General features: G+C 34.1%; 1 protein-coding gene across 2 annotated transcripts in view; it reads right to left on the bottom strand.

Annotated features, from left to right (window-relative positions):
• Positions 1-23,820, bottom strand: part of LOC106869230 (FMRFamide receptor) — a 243,053-nt gene that overhangs the window by 79,549 nt on the left and 139,684 nt on the right. For both annotated transcript variants that reach the window (XM_089340187.1, XM_089340188.1), the window contains exon 3: positions 21,260-21,375. The gene's annotated coding sequence lies outside the window, so the exon portion shown is untranslated. The remainder of the gene's footprint in view (positions 1-21,259; positions 21,376-23,820) is intronic.

Below are 23,820 nucleotides of genomic sequence, written 5' to 3'. Positions count from 1 at the left end.
GAAATGGTTACTGGTAAAACGCCTTTAACTAGGATAACCTGGAGCAAAAAATGCAATAGTTTTTTTTTCAATAAAAAAAATTTGAAGAACTGAAGACTCATGTTTGGTCAGTTTGATAAAACGCTCGGTTATATTTTGGCTAGTAATCCCCCACTCCGACCTGAGTCACTGCAGCATACATAGGTTTGTTCAACCCACAAGAACGATCACGTAGAGTTTTCTAAAAATTACAACTTACTGTATTATTGAAAAAAGGTAACATTACATAATATATGTCTGGTATGGCTCAGTGGTTAGAGCGTCGGGCTCAATGGTTAGAGTGTCATGACGTAGTGAGTTCGATTCACGGATCGGGCTGAGTGCTGTGCTCTTGAGCAAGACACTTTATTTCACGTTGCTCCAGTTCACTCATCTGTAGAAATGAGTTGTGACGTCAATGGTGCCAAGCTGTATCGGCCTTTGCCTTTCCCTTGGGCAACATCAGTGGTGAGAAGAGGGGAAACTGGTATGTATGGGCAACTGCTGGTCTTCCGATTTGTGTCTCGGAGTGCAACTTTCTTGGTGCAATTCCATGGTCGTTCATGACCGAAGGGGGTCCTTACGCTTTACAGTAGATAAATAATGACTGGGGAAATGGATTAGACCTACAAAGCTGGAAATACTTTGACCAAGGACGACTTTGTGTTGATATGTTGAATGAAAAGCCATTAACTTTTTTAATATTTGAACAGATAGGTCGCAGAATATTTTGACACCTAAGGAATGAAAAGCCAAGCATTTCACGGCAGAATTCGAACTCAGAGAGCCAGAACAAGTATCACAAGGTATTCTATCGGAAGTTCTAATGATTTAGCCTGTTAGCCACCTAAGGTGTTGTTTCTAATCAAGGGATATGGCTATAAATTTGAGGTGAGCAGTTGATTAAATCGACACCCGTTCTAAGCTAAGGGTTTATTTAATCAAGATGAAAGGCAAAGTGGGACGTCGGTGAGATTTGAACTCAGAATGTAAAGATCCAAAACAAATATTAGTACCTAAAATTTATTCCTTTAAATTTTGAAAGAGAGCCAGCAATTAGCGGTGCGACATAAAGGACCGATAAAATAAGAATTACGAAAGAAAAAGAAAAGCAATATTGTGGTCGATTAGTTTGATTGAAATTCCTCAGGGCGGTGCCCCAGCATGGCCGCAGTCTAATGACTGAAACAAGATAAAAGATCTAAAACAAATATTAGTACCTAAAGTTTATTCCTTTAAATTTTGAAAGACAGTCAGGAATTAGCGGTGCGACATAAAGGACCGATAAAATAAGACTTACGAAAGAAAAAGAAAAGCAATATTGGGGTCGATTAGTTTGACTGAAATTCTTCAAGGCGGTGCCCCAACATGGCCGCAGTCTAATGACTGAAATTAGATAATAAAAGATATTGAAAAAAAAAAGAGGAGATAAATATACAATATCTACGCGAACAGAAAGATAAGGTTCAACCAAGACTCGTTTCAATCCGACGCTGGGATTTCGACAGCGACTCATTTGACTCTCGTTTACTGTCTACAGAGACACCGTAAGCAAACAGGAGCATTACTGAGGGATTAAATAAATCAGATATAGTTATATCGATCGATTTGCATATGCAACCTCGACTTTCTAGGAGGTTTGATTAATAAATTATTGGGGCGTGAATGGTGCTTTGTTTGAATGGTGGCGTTTGTGTTTCGATGAATTTCCGGCTAGAAACGAAGCAAGAAAGAACAATTACAATGCTTTCTGGCCCACGGGGAGATATAAATAAATGTGTTTATGTTTGTTTACTTATCGGAGCGAGACTTATGATTAAAGAATTATAGGTAGACCTACATTAAAAATTTCACATAGAAATCTGTTTGTGCGTATATGCGCACCTGTCTGAGTATGTGTTTTGTGTGTATGTATACATTTGTATATATATCTGCGCATGTATGTATATACACAAGCATATTTACATAGATACATAGATACATATATATATATATATAAAAGAGAGGGAGAGAGAGAAAGAGAAATATATGTACTTATGTATGTGTGTATATATATATATATATATATACACACACACACATATATATATACATATATATACACACACACACACACACATATATATATATATATATATATATATATATATATATATATATATATATATATATATATATATATATAGGTACATACATATATTCATTTATATGTGTGTGTATGTATATATATATATATATATATATATATATGTGTGTGTGTGTGTGTGTGTGTGTGTGTGTATGTGTATATATATATATAGGTACATACATATATTCATTTATATGTGCGTGTTTATATGTATGTATATATATATTTACATATTTATATACACATATATATATTCATTTATATGTGTGTGTGTGTGTGAGTGTGTGTGTGAGTGTGTGTGTGTGTGTTTCACACGCACAGTACATAGTTACATACATTGCACTATATGATGATGACGACGACGACGACGACAATGATGATGATGATGATGATGATGATGATGATGATGATATTGACTTAACTTCCAGCCATCAATATTTTCAAAACTCGGTTACTATAGTAACCAAATTGTTTTCGTCTCTTGACTTATGAGGACAGAATTTATGGAAGAGTGGGTGGGTGGGTGGGTGGGTGGGGAGTAAAAAGAGAAGAAAGGAAAGAAGTTGTATTCGATAATCGGTCGCGTGAAGGGGACACGATGGAAAGACTTCATTTGCATTTAATGTGTCCCTCGCTACAAGAAATTGTTTGTTGTTGGGAAATGGAGGATGTAATTGAGAAACAGCCATAGCTATGAACATTGTGGAGATTATGCCCAATGTGGATTAGCGCCAGATAAAAGTGGAAATTGTTAGGTTCATACTTACACATACGTAAAACATTCTAATGAACGCTTTAACGACTCAGCCAGCTCAGCGCCATTTTTAAGTTACTGTTAATGTAATATTAGTTTCAAATTTTGGCTCAAAGCCAGCAATTTCGTGGGTGGGGTGAGTCGATTACACCGGCCCCAGTGCTCAACTGGTACTTATTTTATCGACCCCGAAAGGATATAAGGTAAAGTCGACCTACCCCGAATTTGAACTCAGAACGTAAAGACGGACGAAATGCTGCTAAGCATTTTGCTCAGAGCGCTAACGGTTCTGCCAGTTCGCCGTCTTATGTTTTTATATTGGTTTCAAATTTTGGCACAAGGCCAACAAATTCGGGCTGGGGGAAGGAGCCGATTACACCGACCCCAGTGTTATACTGGTATTTATTTTATCGACTCCGAACAGATAAAAGGTAAAGTCGACCTCGGCCGAATTTGAACTCAGAACGTGAAGACGGACGAAATGCTGCTGAGCACCTTGCACAGAGCGCCAACACAGAGCGGTTTGGCAAAAAGGGACCGATAGAAGAAACACTAAGCTTTGAAAAATTAAGTAGTACTAGAGTTGATTAGTGTGACTACACTCTTCAAGACGGTGGTGTAGCATGGCCGCAGCCAAAGACTGCAAACAAGTAAAATTATTAAAAAAAGATAAATACATCATCCTATAATATCTCTTTTAAAAATGATAAATACCGTTTAAAAATATATATTGATTTTTTTTTCTATCATAAAACGCCTCATCATGCACAATCTAGAATTGTTTCTATACAATCCAGCAATCCTGCTGTAGTATAGGACAGGTATGTTATATTGTAGGGTACTGCAGTTACTATGGGAACATACGGTAAATATTGTAAATATTGCGATAAATATGGAATATTGTTGACAGGTGTGGGTATTGTGGATATTGGAAGAAATGAGAGTTTTTTCGGATATTGTGACAGGTATGGTAGACGAAGTGGATATTGTATATTATGACAGACGAGCGACAGTATTCAGCCTTGCGCGAGGTATTCCACGCTTACAATAAATTCTCTCATATGAGTTCACTATGTTTTGAATAAATCGCTTTAGAAAGATGCTGACAACCTTCAGCTGCTCTGAGAATGTTGATTTACTCAGAATTGTTGCATCAAAGATGGGCAGAAAAATTTAAGCAACAAATATACAATCTAAAATAACATTTTAACCATATTTGCGGATGTAGTGACGTGTGTTTTTACCATAGATGATTTTCTTTATCTACATTGCTTGATACATAATAGACGATTTAATGTTTCTGTTAGCTATCTCGCATCATTTTCGAATTTTGTAGCGCTATGACAGATTGCGTTTGAATCTAAGACCTTTCTTATAACTGGTGACGGCTGGATCTTCTTTTCTAACCATTGTTAATTATTGTTTCAGTGGGAACAATCAAAACGCTGTGTCAGTATCCATAATGATGAATATCTAAGATGGAAGACGGGTGACAAGGAAAAATATTCTTTCATATAGGCGCAGGTATGGTTTGAGTTGTTAAGAAACACGCGAGAGATAAACAGTAACAGTACGGAATCGTAAAATATATTTGCCAGCTAAATGTGGCGGTCCCATAGAGGACAATGTTACTGGGGCTTTTTTTAGCCCCAGGAAGACATCTCCTCCAGTATATATATATATATATATATATAAATATATATATATATGTATATATATATAAACGTATATATATATATATATGTATATGCATATATATATATATATATATATATATATATATATATATATATATATATATATATATATATATATATATATATATATATATATATATATAATTCACTGTGTGTGTGTTTCCTCGATGCACGGCCAAATCGCTGGATCAATCTGTACCAAAATTTGGTATGAAGGATTTTCATTACTCGCGGAAGGTTCTAGGTGGGGGGGTTCAAATTTTGGCCCTTGCTCATATAGGGTGCTGTAGCCCCCCCCCCCCCTATATGACCCTTCCGATTTTTTTTTTTTTTTGTGAGTGGTATAATAGTTTCGTGTTCTTGAATTAAATGGAGATAGCCTTTGAAGTGAGATTTCATAAACTTTTCGGTACTCCATGCCGAGCTTTTGATATGATCAATTCCCTCTATGGTTTGTGTTTTACGTACCAAGTACTCAGGTACTATCTCCTTAGTGAAGAGGTCCACTTTTTTATTTTGTTCTTCTTATAAATAGATTTTACCAATGATCGTTGGGGAAAGGTCTGTATCAGCTCTTATTTCATACCTCTGCTCAAGTTCATTAGCTATCCTAAACCTAATTATGTTTTTGATTTCTTGGTCTCAAACATGGGTAAAATAGTTACTGGTCTCTTTCCTCTGCTGTAGATGTTGTTTCAGTGTCACAGTGGTTTAAAAGACATCAATACAAGTTTGAGACCACGACCACTACCCTTAGCTGGAAAATACAGCATGTCTACGTGTCCCTTACTGTTTAAGTTTCCTGTAACACTGAACAATTTGCGAGTTCGAAACGTACATATTTTCGGAGAATTTGATTTGAAACTTTATTTGGCTTATCTCTTTATGTGTGTACGGTTACAAGCGCTGTGGTTATAAAAACGTGTTAAGATGAATTTATCTTTATACGAATATGCTGTAATATATATGATGCTTAAAACACTTATGTAAAAATATTTGTACGTAATCATAACGCACTCCGTAGCTCAACGTTTCCGATATTTGGTACATTGCCTTCATATGACCAGTAATTACATCCAGGTATAGATCTGACCAGAACGGTTGCCATTATGCATGTATGTATGTATGTACGTATGTATGTGGTCTAAAATGCATTGAAAGAAAACACAATTTCAATTTTGTTAAGCTGAATGACAACGAAAACTGGCCCCGGGCAGTAAAATATGATTTTTTTTTTCTACTGCAATATTTCTTTTGGCTACATTGTACAGTAAAATTTATTTAGAAAAACTATTTCTTTTTTATACGCAGACCATTTTAATGTGCGAGAATCTTCAAGTAATATGTGATATTTTTTTCTCTCTGTTATTTTCTGTGTTAAAGTTACATTGTCAAAACATTCACTAACACTTTTACGGTAAAACTATTATATAAAAGTATTTGTTCTGTAAAAAAACTATTTTTGTATTTTTATTTCCATGTATATATAAATATATGAGAAAAATAGTTATCTCCTATGTTAAAAAATAAAACTCATATTGAAACATATATATGTATATATATGTATATGTATATATATATATATATATATATATATATATATATATATATATATATATATATATATATATATATATATATATATATGTATATATATATACACTAGCTTAAATGTCGCCCTATGGGGCGGCTTTTAAGCTAGTATGCAGCTTTTTAAGCAACTAACATATATATATACATATATGGGAGAATATACAAATAATAACAACAGACGAGGACAGGTGGTGTAAATAACAAAAGTATTTATCTATTTATATATGTACATATATATATATACATATATATATGTATGTATATATATATATATATATACATACATATATATATATGCATACATATGTATATATACATACATATATATATATATATATACACATATATATACATATATATACATATTCCTGTTCATACAACGACTGGGGCAAACTAGTCGGTATACAGCACTTACTCGGTATTACCTGTATCCTCCTGGGTTTGGTTAAATCCAATACCCTCCTCAACCTTATATATACATATATGTATATCTACATATATATACACATATACATATATATATATGCATATATATACATACATATATCTATATACATATCTATATACATACAAATATACATACATATATATATACATATATATATATATATATATATATATATATATATATATATATATATATATATATATATATATATATATATATATTATTAAATTCATTCATTTGTTAAACGTAAATAAATCTTGGAATTAAATGGTTTTGATTAACTGTCGGGTGACTTTTGGCCAAACCTGTATAATAGTGATGGGTTTGAGGTTTTTGTTGTTTAGTCCTAGGTAAGCCCTGATTAAGCAGACCAGTGATCAAAGGAAAACCATACGTGAGCACCTCTGTTTTTTTTCCAAGGCAGAATGCATGGATCTAGGAACACATCATCCAGTATTTTCTTTATTTCTGAGGCGACAGAATATGATTTGAGAGGCATTTGGCTGTTATTTCTAGTACGTTTGTGACCTTGGTTGGTGTGGCTACTAGTTGAAATTGTTGTAGTTGTTGTTCTTATGCAGCTTACGGTACTGCTGTTGTTATTGGGAGTGGTGATGGTGATGGTGGTGATGGTGTTAGTGGAAGGGAAAAAAAACGTGCCTATTCAAATCACGTAACATTATTGCCTTAAACTTTTCCACGATTTCTTTTTCGAAAAGAATTTGATTTATATAATTTTTTGACACTAATTTAATTAGCATAAAATATTCAAAACTTCGATTTTTTTTTTCTTCTAATTGATGCAATTTGTTCCAATAGGAAAAAAAATATTCCCCCAAAACCTGAATGTAAAGGCATAAAAAATTTTTACCATACATTAAAATTTCGAAATGTTTTACAGAAGGAGGCTAACAACAAAAAGATGAAAAATAACAAAATCATAAACAAGAAACAAATTTCATAAAACCACGTAAAACACCTTACACTCTGCTTGCCAACAGTAAAACTCGTGAATCGACACAAAAATTAAATCAACCACGTTATTATTCGTCTTCTACAAAAGCTGAAGAACTCGGATTACAATATTTAAAGAACTGGTGCTAAAACATATTCAACGTCATCCAGTATCCGGCCCGTCTCCTCACCCTCTTATGGTTATCCACAACCACGTTTTGCCCATTTGTCCCTCGTTACATTAACTTTATTTCAATCCTATGACAGATTTATTGATATGCAAATATTTGAGGGAGACATTTTTTTTTTTGCATTATTGATTATTTGCAACAAAAAAAATTAATTGTATGCTTGTATGTGTTTCTGAGTGAGATTCTGTATGTGTGTGTTTGTGGGAGTGTGTGTCAATGCTTGAAATTAAAATACACTGAACTTAAATCTGTATTTTGAAACGAGACTTAATGGAAGATAAAATTGCGGATAAAAAGGGTATTAAAGGGAGGAATGTAGGAAAATATAAATATCAAAAGAAAAATGTCTTCGTATTTTTATTTTTATTAAAGAAAAATATATCAGATTCTAAAAGACATTTCTGAAAATAACAACCAGGTATTTCATATGAAACTTTTCTTAATTTTAAAATTTTACGTTTGTTGTTGGTCGGATTTTGTTAGGTAAGTGTAAACATACGGATGACATGCTATAGAAAAGACAAGCAGAATACATGTGTGTGTGTGTGTGTATGTGTGTGTGGCACTCTGTCGATTACGACGACGAGGGTTCTAATTGATCTGATTGACGGAACAGCCTGCTCTTGAAGTTGACGTGCAAGTGGATGAGTGCTCCACAGACATGAATACCCTTAACGTAGTTCTCAGTGAGATTTAGCGTGACACAAAATAGGACAACAGCAGTTTGGGACAACAGCAGTTTGGCAACAACACCGTATAGTCCGAATCTGGCGCCCGGACTACCATCTGTTAGGACGAATGAAAGATGGTCTCCGAAGACAAGGATTTAATGACATAGACTGGGTGAAATTGGCTATATCAACCTCCAAATTGGATACCACAGCAGAAACCCAAATGGCCCACTTGCGCCATCTAGTGTAAGAAACAAAGAAACAAATATTCTAACAACTAAAGATTCAACGGTTCACAACCTTTCAGCACTTTTTCAAAAAGTATCAGGGATCTATGAGGCGTAGAAGAGGGTCTGTTTAGAAAATACTTGGAAAATATATTTTATATTAGATACCAGACGAACACGTATCACGGTACGAAATGCAAATAAAATGGCGGCATTGTCCAGCTCACAGAAACAAAGGTTAAGAGTTTATTGTATTTTAGACGTGGAAGTAAAATAAAATAAACTGGCGATCACACCGATGATGATGTCTCAGCATGGTGACAGTCTCTGTTTGAAACAATTAAACCTAAGAGGCAAGAACGTAAATTTCGAAGCTAGTATAGCTGTGAAAGCAGAAGCAAGATTGGGTAAATTACACTTGGAAGGCGGAAAAATAAGTTGCCGGTAGGTGGATACAGGAGAGAAACACGTATTCCTCAGATACCAGCTGAGTACTCTTCCACTAAGCTAAACGGTCCGGTGATAGGCATTACCATTAAGTTTAAAGCTAACTAATAGCTTTCGGATGCGAAAGCATTTTATAAACAAACTTTGGAAGCGTCGAATGTGTTTAGTATTTTACAGATAAGAAAGACAATTTTGAACGTGGTAAATACACAGTCACGCACACACACACGCACACACGTATGCACACACGAGAAAGAGAGAGATATGTCTTTGCAACTACGTTCATTTCTTGAACTCTGTGTCCACAGAACACTGCAAACCCTGATGGTACCGATGACGGATGGAAAAGAATCAAATTGCACAGCATTCATAATGAATACGGATGAATAAATATTTCTAAGAATATGATATAATGCAATAAACGTACGAATCACTTAAAACCTCATTCAATTACAAATCTCTCAGCGGTAAAACCCAATCTTGCTAGAAGTCACAGCATCTCCCAATATCCTTTTAGCATTTAGCTTCAATCAGAATCTATTGTGCTATGAAAATCACCAACAAAAACTGGTGATTTGATTAGAAGAAATTAGATGATTTCATTGGATGACTGAAACACATGATCTCTATACTCTTGTTATTAAATATATTAATGTTCAGAAACTTAGATTTCTCTCTGTATTGAAGTAATAGATACTGAATATTTGTACATGCAATAAATTCTAATACATGACCCACACTTGTCAGCTGCTATCGTTTTTATCTCATTATTGACATTTGCAGAATTCTATATTCTTCTTGTTCCGACAAAGAAAATTATTTAAATCAACAAATCAACAAAGAAAATAATATTTTAGTTACTTCAATCATTGAATTGCAATCATGCTCGGACATTACCTTACTTTAGTAGATCATATCGACTGCAGTACTGATTTATGTGTCTGTAACTTATATTCTCTGTTTGTCCTAAGTTAGGGGGGCATAAAGACAGACGACGTTTATTCAATTTATTCAAGAGGTGTCTACGTAAAAACAGAGACAATCAAGCACACACACATAGACAGACATACATACAAACACATACTAACGGGCGTACACAAACATACAGACACACTCAGATGTATATAATATACGACATACTTCCGCACATTTTCATAAACAAAAATCTTTAAATTAGTTTAACAGGCAATATACCATAAAGAACCATTTATACTAACCAAAAACAAAATTAAAAAAAAAAAAACATTAGCATAACAAACTCAAGTATGAAATACTCATACATAAGCATACGAAGGCAGATGTTCAATACTTATAAGATAAAGAAAGAAAACCCTGGCTACAACACACGCATTCACAGACACAAACGGTTACAATGAAATAAAAAAACTCCTGACACAAGCAATATTCCAAATACATTAATAAAATCCACTTGACTATGAGATATCAGAACCTCCTTTCTGAATAATGCCCTTAGTTAGATTTACTGTTAAATTTACTTAGAAAAAAAAAATTATTAAAATTACCTAATCTTGAACAAAACAACAATATTTATGCATAGAATGCCATAAATACAAGAGCAAAACTTAACACGAAACCCTTCATTAGAATAACAAGATAAATTCAGAAAGAAAAATTCAAAACAGTGTCCTTCATCAACGAATACACGAAGAATGTATGCCAGGTGACAATAAATAAATAAATGATGAGACAAAAAAAATAATACCAAATACTAATCATAAGCTAATGAAGAGACCCATGCAGGAGACCATACTCACACCAACGTCCCGTGGTATATTTACGTTAAAGTGGATTTTAGAGTTTCTGTCTACAAAATTCACTGGTAAGCCTTTGGTCATCCCATGACCACAATAGAAGACAATTGGCCAAGGTACCACGCACTGGGACTAAACTAGGAACCATGTGGTTAGGAAGCAAAATTGCTAACTACACAGACACACACGCACGCACACACACACACACACACACACACACACACACACACAAACACATATACATTTGATTACTATCATATGTACGATCATTATTCTAAAGCGGATTTTAGAGTTGAAGTAATTTTTGGACATGAATGGAAGAGCTAAACTTTGTGGAACAGCTTTGGCAATGAGTCAGCTGTACCGACGCCATGTTATGTTTTCAGACTTAACAGCTGGTTCACGTCTCAAAGCTGGCTAATCGATTCCCAAAACATAGCAAGATTGTTTAACATTAGACAGGACGCTCTCTGGAAATTTTATATGAACACAGCCAAGTTTAATGTCTTTATTTAATAGAAATTGTACATGTTTTGTCTATTGTTTTTACAGAAATTTCATTGTGGAGTCGTGTTGTACTTCGAGGTAATTTTATCAATAGACATATACACATGGCTGTTGTTCCTTTCAGTTTTATTGTTAACTAATTAAGTAATTAATTATCTAAGGCGGCCAGCTGGCAGAATCGTAGAGTAAATTTTAGATTAAAAAAGAACTTTGTTTATCTTAATTTTGAAAAATAAAAGTATTAAAAAACCACATTATCTATGGGATGTCCCAATATATATATATATATATATATATATATATATATATATATATATATATATATATATATATATATATATATATATATATATATATATATATATATATATATATATATATATATATATAGGGCAGGGATTCGTCAATTAGTAATAAAATTAATAATTAACAATTTTGCCGGGTAGCTCAGTATGAAAAAACCTTATCGGTAAAACCATTTATAATCATAAATATATAGGGATTAGCAGTATCCTGCTTCTCCAACATACTGAGAATTCAGAAATAGCAGCCAAAGAACTACTGATCGCTATCAATTAGAGAAAAATTTGTAGTTTTGGAATCAGTAGTTCTTTGGCTGCTATTTCTGAATTCTCAGTATGTTGGAGAAGCAGGATACTGCTAATCCCTATATATATATATATATATATATATATATGGGTGTGTGTGTGTGTTATCTTTTACTTATTTCAGTCATTAGACTGTGGCCATGCTGGGGCACGGCCTCGAACAATATATTTTAGTCGAATGAATCGACACAAGGCATTCTTTTTCAGTAAAGCCTGCATCGGCTGTCAAGCGGTGGTGGGGGACAGATATAGACACAAAAAGAAAGAATGAAGGGCAAAGTCGACCTCGGTGGAATTTGAACTGAGAACGTAAAGACAGACGAAATGCCGCTAAGTATTTTGCCCGGCGTGCTAACATTTCTGCCAGATCACTGCCTTAAGTGACGGTGAATATTAATTAACCAGAGAATGTCTTTAACAGGATTTGAAGGAACAAAAATCAAGACCAATAACGAGCAATCCGTCGGTTACGACGACGAGCGTTCCAGCTGATCCCATCAACGGAACTGCCAGTTCGGCGTAGCCTTAACGTAGTTCTCAGAGAGATTCAGCGTGATACAGAATGGGACAAGGCGGGTCCTTTGAAATACAGGTACAACTCATTTTGGTAGCTGAGTGGACTGGAGCAACGTGAAATAGAATGTCTTTTTGAAGGACACAAGGCGCTGCAGGGAATCGAACTTACGATCTTACTATCGAAAACCGAATACCCTAATCATTAAGCCATGCGCCTTCACCAAAGCCAATAAAGAAAAAGATTATATATCATAGGATACAAGCACTCGAAGAAAGAGATAGTGAGAGAGTGGGGGAAAGAGAGAGCGAGAGGGAGATAGAGAGGGGAGAGAAGGAGAGAAGAGAGAGGGGAGAGAAGGAGAGAGGAGAGAGGGGAGAGAAGGAGAGAGGAGAGAGGGGAGAGAAGGAGAGAGGAGAGAGGGAAGAGGGGGGAGAGCGATAAAGAGATAGAGAAATAGATCGATAGATAGATAGAGAGAGAGGGGGAGATGGAGAAGTAGCAGAGAATGAAGCGTCACGTAACATGCCTAAGCAGTAGAATTAAAATCAGAAATGCATTGTGAGAGGTTAAAATGAGATATAAGGGGACGAGAGGACGAAAGAGCGAGAGAGAGAGAGAGAGAGAGAGAGAGAGAGAGAGATGGAGAGAGAATGGGGGAGAGAGAACGTACTAGAGAGACAAGGATGAATGGGGAGAGATAACAAGAGGCGGAGTAGCAGCGGGAGAGACTAAGAGAGAAAGAGAGAAGGGGAGAGAAAAACAAGGAGGATGAAAAGATAAAAACCTTGTGAAGGCGGCCTGAGAAATATATATATATAAAATATACTCGCAAGGTAACGATCAAGTAGAAGTAAAAAAATTAAGCAAAGATTATATATGTATTCATGTGTGTGTGTGTGTGTGTGTGTGTGTGTGTGTGTGTGTGTGTGTGTGTGTGTGTGTGTGTGTGTGTGTATTTAATCCGTGTATAAACACCGCAAAATATATCCGCGGTATTTAAGAATCCATTTATTAACACATCGTTAAAACCCAATACAGTATTGCCATGCTATTGCTTTTTACTATTCTAAATATGTGTAAGATATATATATATATATATATATATATATATATATATATATATATATATATATATATATATGAATTATGTGTGTGTTTGTGTGTGTTAATGTACGTATGTATGTATATGTATATATTCTATGTCTTTTTATTCTAGAGTTAAGTTTAACCGGCCACCTGCTTGGCAACAAAGTTGTCTAGGATAAGATTTTATTTTGTTCATCGATCTTTAAATCTTAAGAAGGTCTAACCGATTTTTATAGTGCCAGATACCGAGATCATTTGTAGCGTATGAATTAAGGGTCTGCGTTCTTTCTTAAAGATCCCAATTTAGGCCATACTTTGCTCCAGGTGTGTAACCTGTTGCTCCAATAATGATAGGTATGTAGCTGATTTGTAAACTCCTTATCTCCTATGCTGGATTTGTAAACCCCTTATCAGTAGTCCATCGATGTCCTCTTTCTCTTCAGTAAGTGTGTGTGTGTGAGAGAGGGAGAGAGAGAGAGGGAGAGAGAGAGAGAGAGGGAGAGAGAGAGAGAGAGAGAGAGAGAGAGAGAGATAGTGTGTGTGTGTGTGTGTGTGTGTGTGTGTGTGTGTGTGTGTGTAAAAAAGAAAGAGATGGAGTGAGACTGATGATTTGAAAAAGCGAAAGTGACGAAGAGAAATTTATATTTGAAGAACAATAATGTCGACAGCCACAACTATAATTATTTCTTTCATTTTTTTTACAAGAAATACTACTACTACTACTACTACTAAGACGACGACGACAACAACCACCATCACAACCACTTCTACTAAAAGACGACTACTACTACCATCACCACCACCACCACTACTACTACTATACTCTTTTTCTACTCTAGGCACAAGGCCAGAAATTTCTGAGTAGGGGGCCAGTCGATTAGCTCGACCCTAGTACGTAACTGGTACTTGATTTATCGACCCCGAAAGGATAAAAGGCAAAGTCAACCTCGGCGGAATTTGAACTCAGAACATAAAGACAGACGAAATACTGCGGATCTATTTTAAAACGGGGGCCACATTTTTCATTAATGTTTTACGTAGTGTTTTTGGTACCGAAAGACTTTCAAACTTCGTATACTTATCTATTTTGTGTTATAGAACAGAAAAATATTTTTGTATTCGAATTTATTTCATGTAAAAAAATTGTCTTATTTCGATAATTGCAACCAATCACTAACAAGTATTCAGTTGTTTACATTTACTCCCTTTGGCTGATTAAGCGATGTAAAGCGTATTTAATTTCCATAGCTTCGTTTTGCTTTTTTCTTTTTAAATTTGCTGTTTTACCCTAACCCTAACCCTAACCCTAACCCTATCACCGATAGAATTGTTTCAGAATCGTTTGTTTATGTAGTCGGCACTTAATGTATATCGGCTGAATGGACGTCAGTGATTGGTTGAAATTACAGAAATACGACAACTTTAACATGGAATAAGTTAGGGATTTCTTTTTTTTTTAAGAAGACTAAGAGAAAAAGATGTTTTATATGACACATTGTACCAGTGTTCCAAGTTTCAAAGTGTTTCGTTAATGAAAAATGTGGCTCCCGTTTTAAAAAAGATCCAATACCGCTAAGCATTTCGCCCGGCGTGTTAACGATTCTACCACCCACGACTACGATTCTACTGGAACAAATATTTCTATGACTGCTATGCTCTTGCTACAACAGATACTACCATAATATTTTTCTCCCACTACTATGACTACCTTATGTTACTACTACCACTACTACTACTACTACTACTACTACTACTACTACTACTACTACTACTACTACTACTACTAATCTACTAATACGACGCCGACGACGATGATGACGCCATGCAATTGTAATACTATTAAAGTGGTGATGACGGTAGGAAAATGCCTGCGATAGCAACGAACAGCAACGGCAATGAGAAGACAATTATGACAAATATACCAAATGATAAAATAAAACGACAATACCGGCAGCAAAGAGAAGTAACAGTAGAAGAAGAATCAACAAAAAGAATAATATACAAAGTAGCAGCTACAGCAATATTGAAGGTCGCAGTGATAGGGAGGTTGACAGTATTAAGAAATTATCTATGACTAAAACTTGCAAACCATATTCCTTTGTCTCAGAATTACAGTTTAGGAAGGAGCAGATGAAGTTTCATTTAATTAAAAGTTCATAATCTAAAGAAGACGTTGCTGTACAGCAAGAAACAAAAACTCTTCCCTCCACATTTTCTAATCATTATTATATTTATCAATATGTTTTTTCTTTCCTACATATACAAACCACATTATCAGTAAATGTTTTATTCTTTTCTACAAGTTAATTAACAGAACCAGCTGATACACACACACACACACACACACACACACATATATACATGCATACATATTTACATACATATATACGTACGCACACACACGCACTCACACATATGAACAATGAAAAAAACTCAAAATATAGTAAAGGTTTTTTTATCTACGTTAAATATATAGAAACAAGAAATGGTTTCCATAATTTCAAGATACAATGTATAGTAAAATTAGTCAGAGATCTTTTCCTACCGGTTTCAACACTAATTGAGTATTTTCAAGGTCATTTCATCAAATTTCAGGAAAAGCTTTTACGTAATTTTAAAAGTAATATAAAACAAAATAAAACAGGAATATTTACAAGTCATTCCAATAAGGATAATGGAGCCATAGTTCTGAATGTAAGCCAGTGCAGGCGTGGCCGTGTGGTAAGAAGATTACTTCCCAGCCATATGTTTCTGAGTTCAGTCCCACTACGCGTAACACTTTGGGTGAGTGCCTTTTCCTATAGCCCCGCGCGACCGAAGCCTCGTGAAGGAACCTGTCACGTATATATATATATATATATATATATATATATATATAGTTTTAGAGAAAAGAACCAAAGTTCATGAACTAATCCATGAAAATCCACTGTCACATATAGAAAAATTAATAAGTAAAAGCACGTTAAATAGCTATAATATAATACGAAGTAAATATCATAAGATAAAGATAATTTTAATTTTTAATAAATTGAATTTAATTGAGATTTTACTTGTAAATTTGGATTTTTATCCCTAATATTATATATATATATATATATACGTATGTGTATTTTTGTGTCTGTATTTGTTCACCACCGCCGCTCGACAACCGATGTTGGTGTGTCTGCATCACCGTAAATTAATGGTTCGATAAAAGGGATCGATAGAATAAATACGAGGCTTAAAACAAAATGTAATCTCCGCGGCCGATTAGTTTGACTAAAAGCCCTCGAGGCGGTGCTCCAGCACGGCCACAGATTAATAACTGAAATTAGTAATGTGATATAGATATTATTATCAAGGTCAGCAAATATGTTTCGTTTCTAATTTCATCAATTTGTTTTTACATACTTTTAAGACCTAACTAATACAAAATGAAGCGTTTATAATCACAAGCTGTACTATAACTATAACGATGTCGCGGTTCTGAATATAAATACGTTAGTGTCAAGGAACGGAATAAAGTTTCTTTCAGGGGATGCAACCCACATAGAGGACACAATGTTCATTTAATTTCGGTGGATTTTTTAATACAACGAGCATTTCTTTATTTATTTCCTATTGTTCTTTTGAAACACTACTCCGATAAAGGGAGAAGTTAGTAGAATTTGTATGGAATGCACTCCTACAAGTAAATATGTTGAACCAAAAGAATTTTTCTTGTGGATGATTGTCTAATTTGATGGAGATGTAGGACAAGCTTGGCAAAATATGATGTTCTCAGCAACTTTTACATGTTAGTATATATACTAAATCTTCGAAGCAGCACGAAACATTATTTTCCATTTTGAAAACAGGTCCTTGAAGTGAACTTAGGAGTCTTTTAATAAGTAGTTGCCTTTTCCACACTTCTGTCGGTTACATTTTCTAACTTTCACCTCTATAGTTTTTATATGTAGCTTTTCATTTGTTACAATCATTTGTAAAGATTTTGCTTGCCTTTTTCTTAGAAATGTTTGGTTGCTTTTTAATGGCTGTTTTTCATCTTTTGGTCTCGCAGTAATATAGTTAAGTTTTGATAAATGAAAAGATTTAGACTTACTTTGCGTTATGATCTAAAGTTTTTTTTTCTCCATTTTTTTTTTGTTTTTGTTCCTGAATGTCAGTTTGATTCGTTCTTTGAATTCCACTTTTGATTACATTTAAAGAGTATTTTCTTCTAATAAATATCTCTTTCAGTTCTAGTCTGGCTTCACTTCTTAAATGATTCAACACTACTGTGTGAATTCATTATATGGAATGTTAACTCGATCACGTTTCAGACGCCACGATGTAGATATTGAGTTGAGTCTATAAACATCTATCAGTTTCAAATTTTTGCACAAGGCCGGCAATTTCGGGGGAGAGGTAAGTTTATTCCATCGACTCCAGTGTTCAGCTGGTACTTATTTTATCGACCCCGAAAGAATGAAAGGCAACGTCGACCTCGATGGAATTTGAACTCAGAACGCAAAGAAGAATGAAATGCCACTAAGCATTTTTCTGCCAGCTTACCACCTTTTAAATCAGTTTGTAATTTTTCAATTGCTTTATCACCGTTACGTTAAGGAAAACAGTTTGTCATCACTGTATTCTACAATAAATTGGACATGAGAGTAAAAATTGACATTAAATATTCTTTTAGCTAATCAAAATAAAATTGTTACCAAAGAATATTTTCCAGTCTTCTTTCAAATAACTACTTAAACTATTTTCAAATATGTGCGAGGATCGTTTATACAGTTTCAATTAATGAAACCCCAGATCTTGTATGTATGTATGCATGCATGTATGTATGTATGTATGTATGTATATCTAATCTCTCTCTCTCTCTCTCTCTCTCTCTCTCTTTCTCTCTCTCTCTCTCTCTCTCTCTCTCTCTCTCTCTCTCTCTCTCTATATATATATATATATATATATATATATATATATATATATATATATATATATATATATATATGCGTGTGTGTGTGTGTGTGTGTGTAAAACCAAAGAGGAAAAATTCAATCGTCACTAATTGTGACTGAGGCTCCTGTGTAGCACATATATTGCTAGAAATAAGAGTTAAACTCTTAGAACTGTAAGGAAGCATATTTTCATATACTGATAGGAGAGATAACCACATAACCGCTCCATAAGCGAAGCTAAGTCACTAGTTTCACCTGTAAAATCGCAGGCTCGTCAGCAGAGACTATTTCATCGCCGAATGGTTTGGCTAAATCCAAACTATCAATATATATATATATATATATATATATATATATATATATATATATATATATATATATATATTTGATAAATAAATTCACTGTGTGGCATTATTATTTTCTGTAATAATGCCCCTTATATAAATATATATATATATACTTACCATATGGGAAAATTACAAAATAATGTAGGCAGCTATACACAATATAAGATCCCCAAAAAAGGAAAAATCAAATCGTTACCAATTGTGACTGAGGGTGATGGCTTGGAGGGTTGTCGCCTAAATGGCGCAAAACTGTCATCCGCCAAGACTATGGAATCCCCAATAAATGGTAGATGCAGCGATGCACTGTTACAGCACATGACCCCATACTACTACTGCACGGAGAGTCACATTATACAATGTGTCCTTCCTTTATTTAAGACGACATTGTTTGATTTGTGGGAAACGTTGTTTCTATTTCTAGTAGATCAATTGACCACGGAAAGGCATCTTTTTCATTGTTTTGTCTTGTTTTAATCTCACCTAGAGAAGTGATGAAGAACTAGGGATTTTTTCACTCTCAAGTAATAGAAGACTATTTCATTTAAAACTTAATAATTTAACTAAGATTTATAATTAACATTTTTAAAATAACATGGCGGTGTAGGAGATATTAACGCAAAGCTGCTTAGATTAGCAAAAATGGACCTTTCTATACAAAGTGCTGATAAATCCGGCGCACAAAGAATTAAATTAGATGTTCTAAGAACATAATTAAGAATTTTTTTATAATTGAAAGAAAATAAAAGGAATTATTTGTAGTAATTTTATAAAATATCTGCCTAAAATGAAATAAAATATTTCTAAAAAAATGCACTTTCGATTGAGTTTAATTAAATTCTTAATAGAATTGCGGTTTTAACAAAATATGCTGAAATTTATAAATCACTTATAAAAAGTTTGTGGTGAGGGCATCGTAACGTGAAACCCTCAAAGACAGGCTACAATGATGTAAGGTTAATGTCAAAGCTAATAAACACTCAGCAGATCGCAATTATCCAATTCTGTTTTTATAATTACAGCAATCAATAAACGTTTTCACGGAAAATTAATGCAAAAGTATCCACGACTGATATATTTTACAGTATATCACATGTATATCATCTCTATGTCTTATGTCAAATATTTGCGCATATATTAGTATTGATTTCAAATTAAGTCAATTGCATCGGCCCCAATGATCAACTCGTACTTATTTCATTGACTCCGACGGATTAAAGGCAAAATTGAGCTCGACGGAATTTGACCCCAGGACGTAAAAACAGACAGAATGCCGCTAAGTATTTGGCCCAACCTGCGAACGATTCCGCCATTTCGCTGCTTTAACGTATCCTAATATCATTGTCATGTCCCGTTATCTTCCACATTTTAACATTTTAAATCAATATTATATTATATTATATATATATATATATATATATATATATATATATATATATATATATATATATATATATATATATATATATATACATGTATATATATATATGTATATATATATATACGTATATTTATATATATTTATATAGTATATATAATGTATATATATGTATATATATGTATATATATATGCATATATATACATTTATATATACGTATATTTATATATATTTATATAGTATATATAAGGTATATGTATGTATATATGTATATATATATATATATATATATATATATATATATATATATATATATATATATACATACATATACATACATACACACATAAACACACATATGAGTGAGTGATCAAATGAAAGAAAATGACCCACAACACATTTAGCAGCAGTTACGTGTACTATTTAAAACAGTTTGCGTCGGTTTTATGCGACTTAAATTATCGCAGGCGTCTAACAGACGCTTCTATCTTTCAGGCTTTGGATTGCCGACTGGACCGATACATATATATATATATATATATATATATATATATTTTTTTTTTTTTTTCTTTTCTTAAGTTTCAGCTTAGAGCTGCGGCCATGCTGATGCACCACCGTGGTATATATATATACACGCAAAACATGAATATCACATGAATCAAAATACAAATAACCAACTCAAATTAAACGCAATATATCACACATACATATATATTAAGATGCTTTGGTCAAAAGACGTAGACACACAAGCATACTGGATTATACATATTAATACATAAAACAAAACCAAGACATGACCAAATATACACACTCACACACGCACACACACGCATAACACACTCATAAATACATACTCATACATATGAATATACACAGAAACACATTGACGCATTCATACGCATTCATACAGTGACACATACACGCACTAATATGCACTCGCATAAATGCACGCATACAAACATTTTAGGCACAGATAGATAAACTATTACTCACCGTGAGCCAACAAGGGTGCCTCGAGGTGACCTCTACACCTACTGGAAATGGCAACCAAATCTACCTGAGTTCACAATCTATCGTCTCAGAAAGGAAAGAGTTGTTATACACTGCATCTGAAAAATACAAAAAAGCGGGATAGTCACATCTGGAATGTCTTTCGATCAAGGGTCTGTTTGATCAGAACTGACCTGGGCCTAAGAAATAGCAATAAACATCTCCTTCTAGTCTGTCGACTCGCTAGAAATAAAAGTATCCGAATCTCCCTTTATATGTCATTACAGTTTGGAAAAGAGAAAAGACGTGTAAGAAAATGTAGTTGAAGATAAAAAAAGATTGGATGGTTACGTCTGGGACATCTTTGATCAAGGATCGACCCGATCGAACCCATTCTGCATTTAAATAAACCCCACCCAACCACCGCCATCACGACCACAACCACCACTACCACCAACAACGACGACGATAAAACAACAACAAAAAAGAACAACGGTTACAAAAATTGGCAAAAAAATGTAAGTTAGTCTTTGGTCGCTTGACCTACAAGAAATGGCAGTGATTTTTCTCTCAGATTACATTTTTCTGTCTTTAAACGGAAAGGATACATAAAATAATATGATTCTAGATGCGCTATGTCCGGGTGGTAAATTAGATCGGACATCTATACGATGTCCAATCTCTTCTACAGCAACAATAACGTTATCTGTAACTGCGGTTCATGTCATGGGCTAACCTGAACATCACATCTGTATTAACCTTCCGGATATCGCAGTCTCCGAGGTTCTGCAATGGCCTTAGGAAATCCTCTCCCTACTCATACATAGTATGAATAAAAGGGGAACTACAAACTAGCAAAGGACCACCCACAAACACTTGATCTGCGAAAAATAGTAACAAAATCTTACTTAAATCACACATATAAGAAGAAAGGAAAGAAGGGATTCATTAGATAACGTCCTAGCAACATTATGTATGAATATAGACAGAACAATCGTGTCTTGCAAACTTTTGGCCATGGGTCGGCTGGATTAAAGTTGAGGTGGAGCTTAACAACTGAAATATCACTAAGGCCATCTCGAGAGTCAAGATAGAGGTCTGTACGTGGTCGTGTGTCTTGTTAGAAATAGTAGCCAAATTTATCTCAAATCGCACACCTCTTAGATAGTGAAGCACTGGATGATGTTGATTTGGGTATATCTAGAAAAAGAAAGACAACACGGTCGGTGTACCCAATGATGTTTGATCTAGAACTAAATAGCAAAACTTCTGTAACATCAACATTATCAAATAATTTTCACGAAGCCGGTTTTTAATTGTAACAGGAAAGTTTCGTGAAGAATTAATTATGAAAAAGAGATTTGTTTTACTGGTCGCAATCAGACGTAGATTTCCGACTGGGCAGAGTCAAACGAAACGGCCATTTTGCAATTTATATTTCATGCAACAGTAATGTGTAATTCGAGTGAAAGTCAGTTAGCAATTAACATTTCATATAACTTTTAATTACTGTTCTTGCATTCTTAGAATGGCAGACATTTGAATATGATAATTCAGTTATTTTCTGATAATCATGAAATATCAGACATCATTTGGTTATTGACCAAGATATAATAATTTAGGCTGAATTATCTGCCGAGGACATTTTCGAAGCGTTTGAGCACGAAACTGATTGATTCGTTGAACCAGTGGAGCATCGGACACTATGTCTTGTCGTATTTAGATGCGATATTTTAAATCCTGACTTCAAATCCTATGGGTGTCACCTTTTCTTTTCATCCAATGTGTACTTTTTTTCCCCTTCATTTAAAATTTTGATGTAATACTTCAAGATTTAGTTGTTTTTTCAGCAGATTGAGCAATCACTTAAATATTAGTTCGTAGTTCCCTTCTATTCACTTTCCTACGATGAGTCGCTGGGGAGAGTTTCTTGAATCATCGCAGAGACTTATATACTGCAGCATTGAGAATGCCTGCGCCATACCATTATTGGGCCATCAGTTCCTGATTGAGGCACAAGGGAGCCGTCGTGACTTATGTTGTGTCTTGAGCATTGTAAATTCCAACTTAGTCTGATTTTCACGTTTTATTATTTACAATAATGATATACACATATAATGTATGTGTGAGCATGTGCGTGTGCGCGTGCGTGTGTGTATGCAGCTATGTACGCATGTGTATATATATATATGTATATATATATATATATATATATATATATATATATATATATATATATATATATACGTATATATACAGGATTGACCAAAGGTCACTCGACAGCAAATCAAAATTCCATAAATATTAAATTTTCAATTTTACTTATTCATTCCAATTATGAATGTTCAATAATTGAGTGCTGTGAGTTAAAATCAGGTTTTTTTTTTCAACCTTTGTCTATTAGCGAAATCTCATATAAAATACGTTTTTGCTTTAATCTTGGATTTAAATGGTGGGGGTTTGATTTACTGTCAGGTGACTTTTGGCCAACTCTGTATATATATATTTGAATTTCTCTCTTTCTCTCACTCTCTCTCTCTCTCTCTATCTCTCTCTCTCTCTCT

The sequence above is a fragment of the Octopus bimaculoides genome, chromosome 23 (assembly GCF_046866305.1).
Source record: "Octopus bimaculoides isolate indiv1 chromosome 23, ASM4686630v1, whole genome shotgun sequence".
Lineage (NCBI taxonomy): Eukaryota > Metazoa > Mollusca > Cephalopoda > Octopoda > Octopodidae > Octopus > Octopus bimaculoides.
This window is presented reverse-complemented; position numbering and strand designations above follow the sequence as displayed.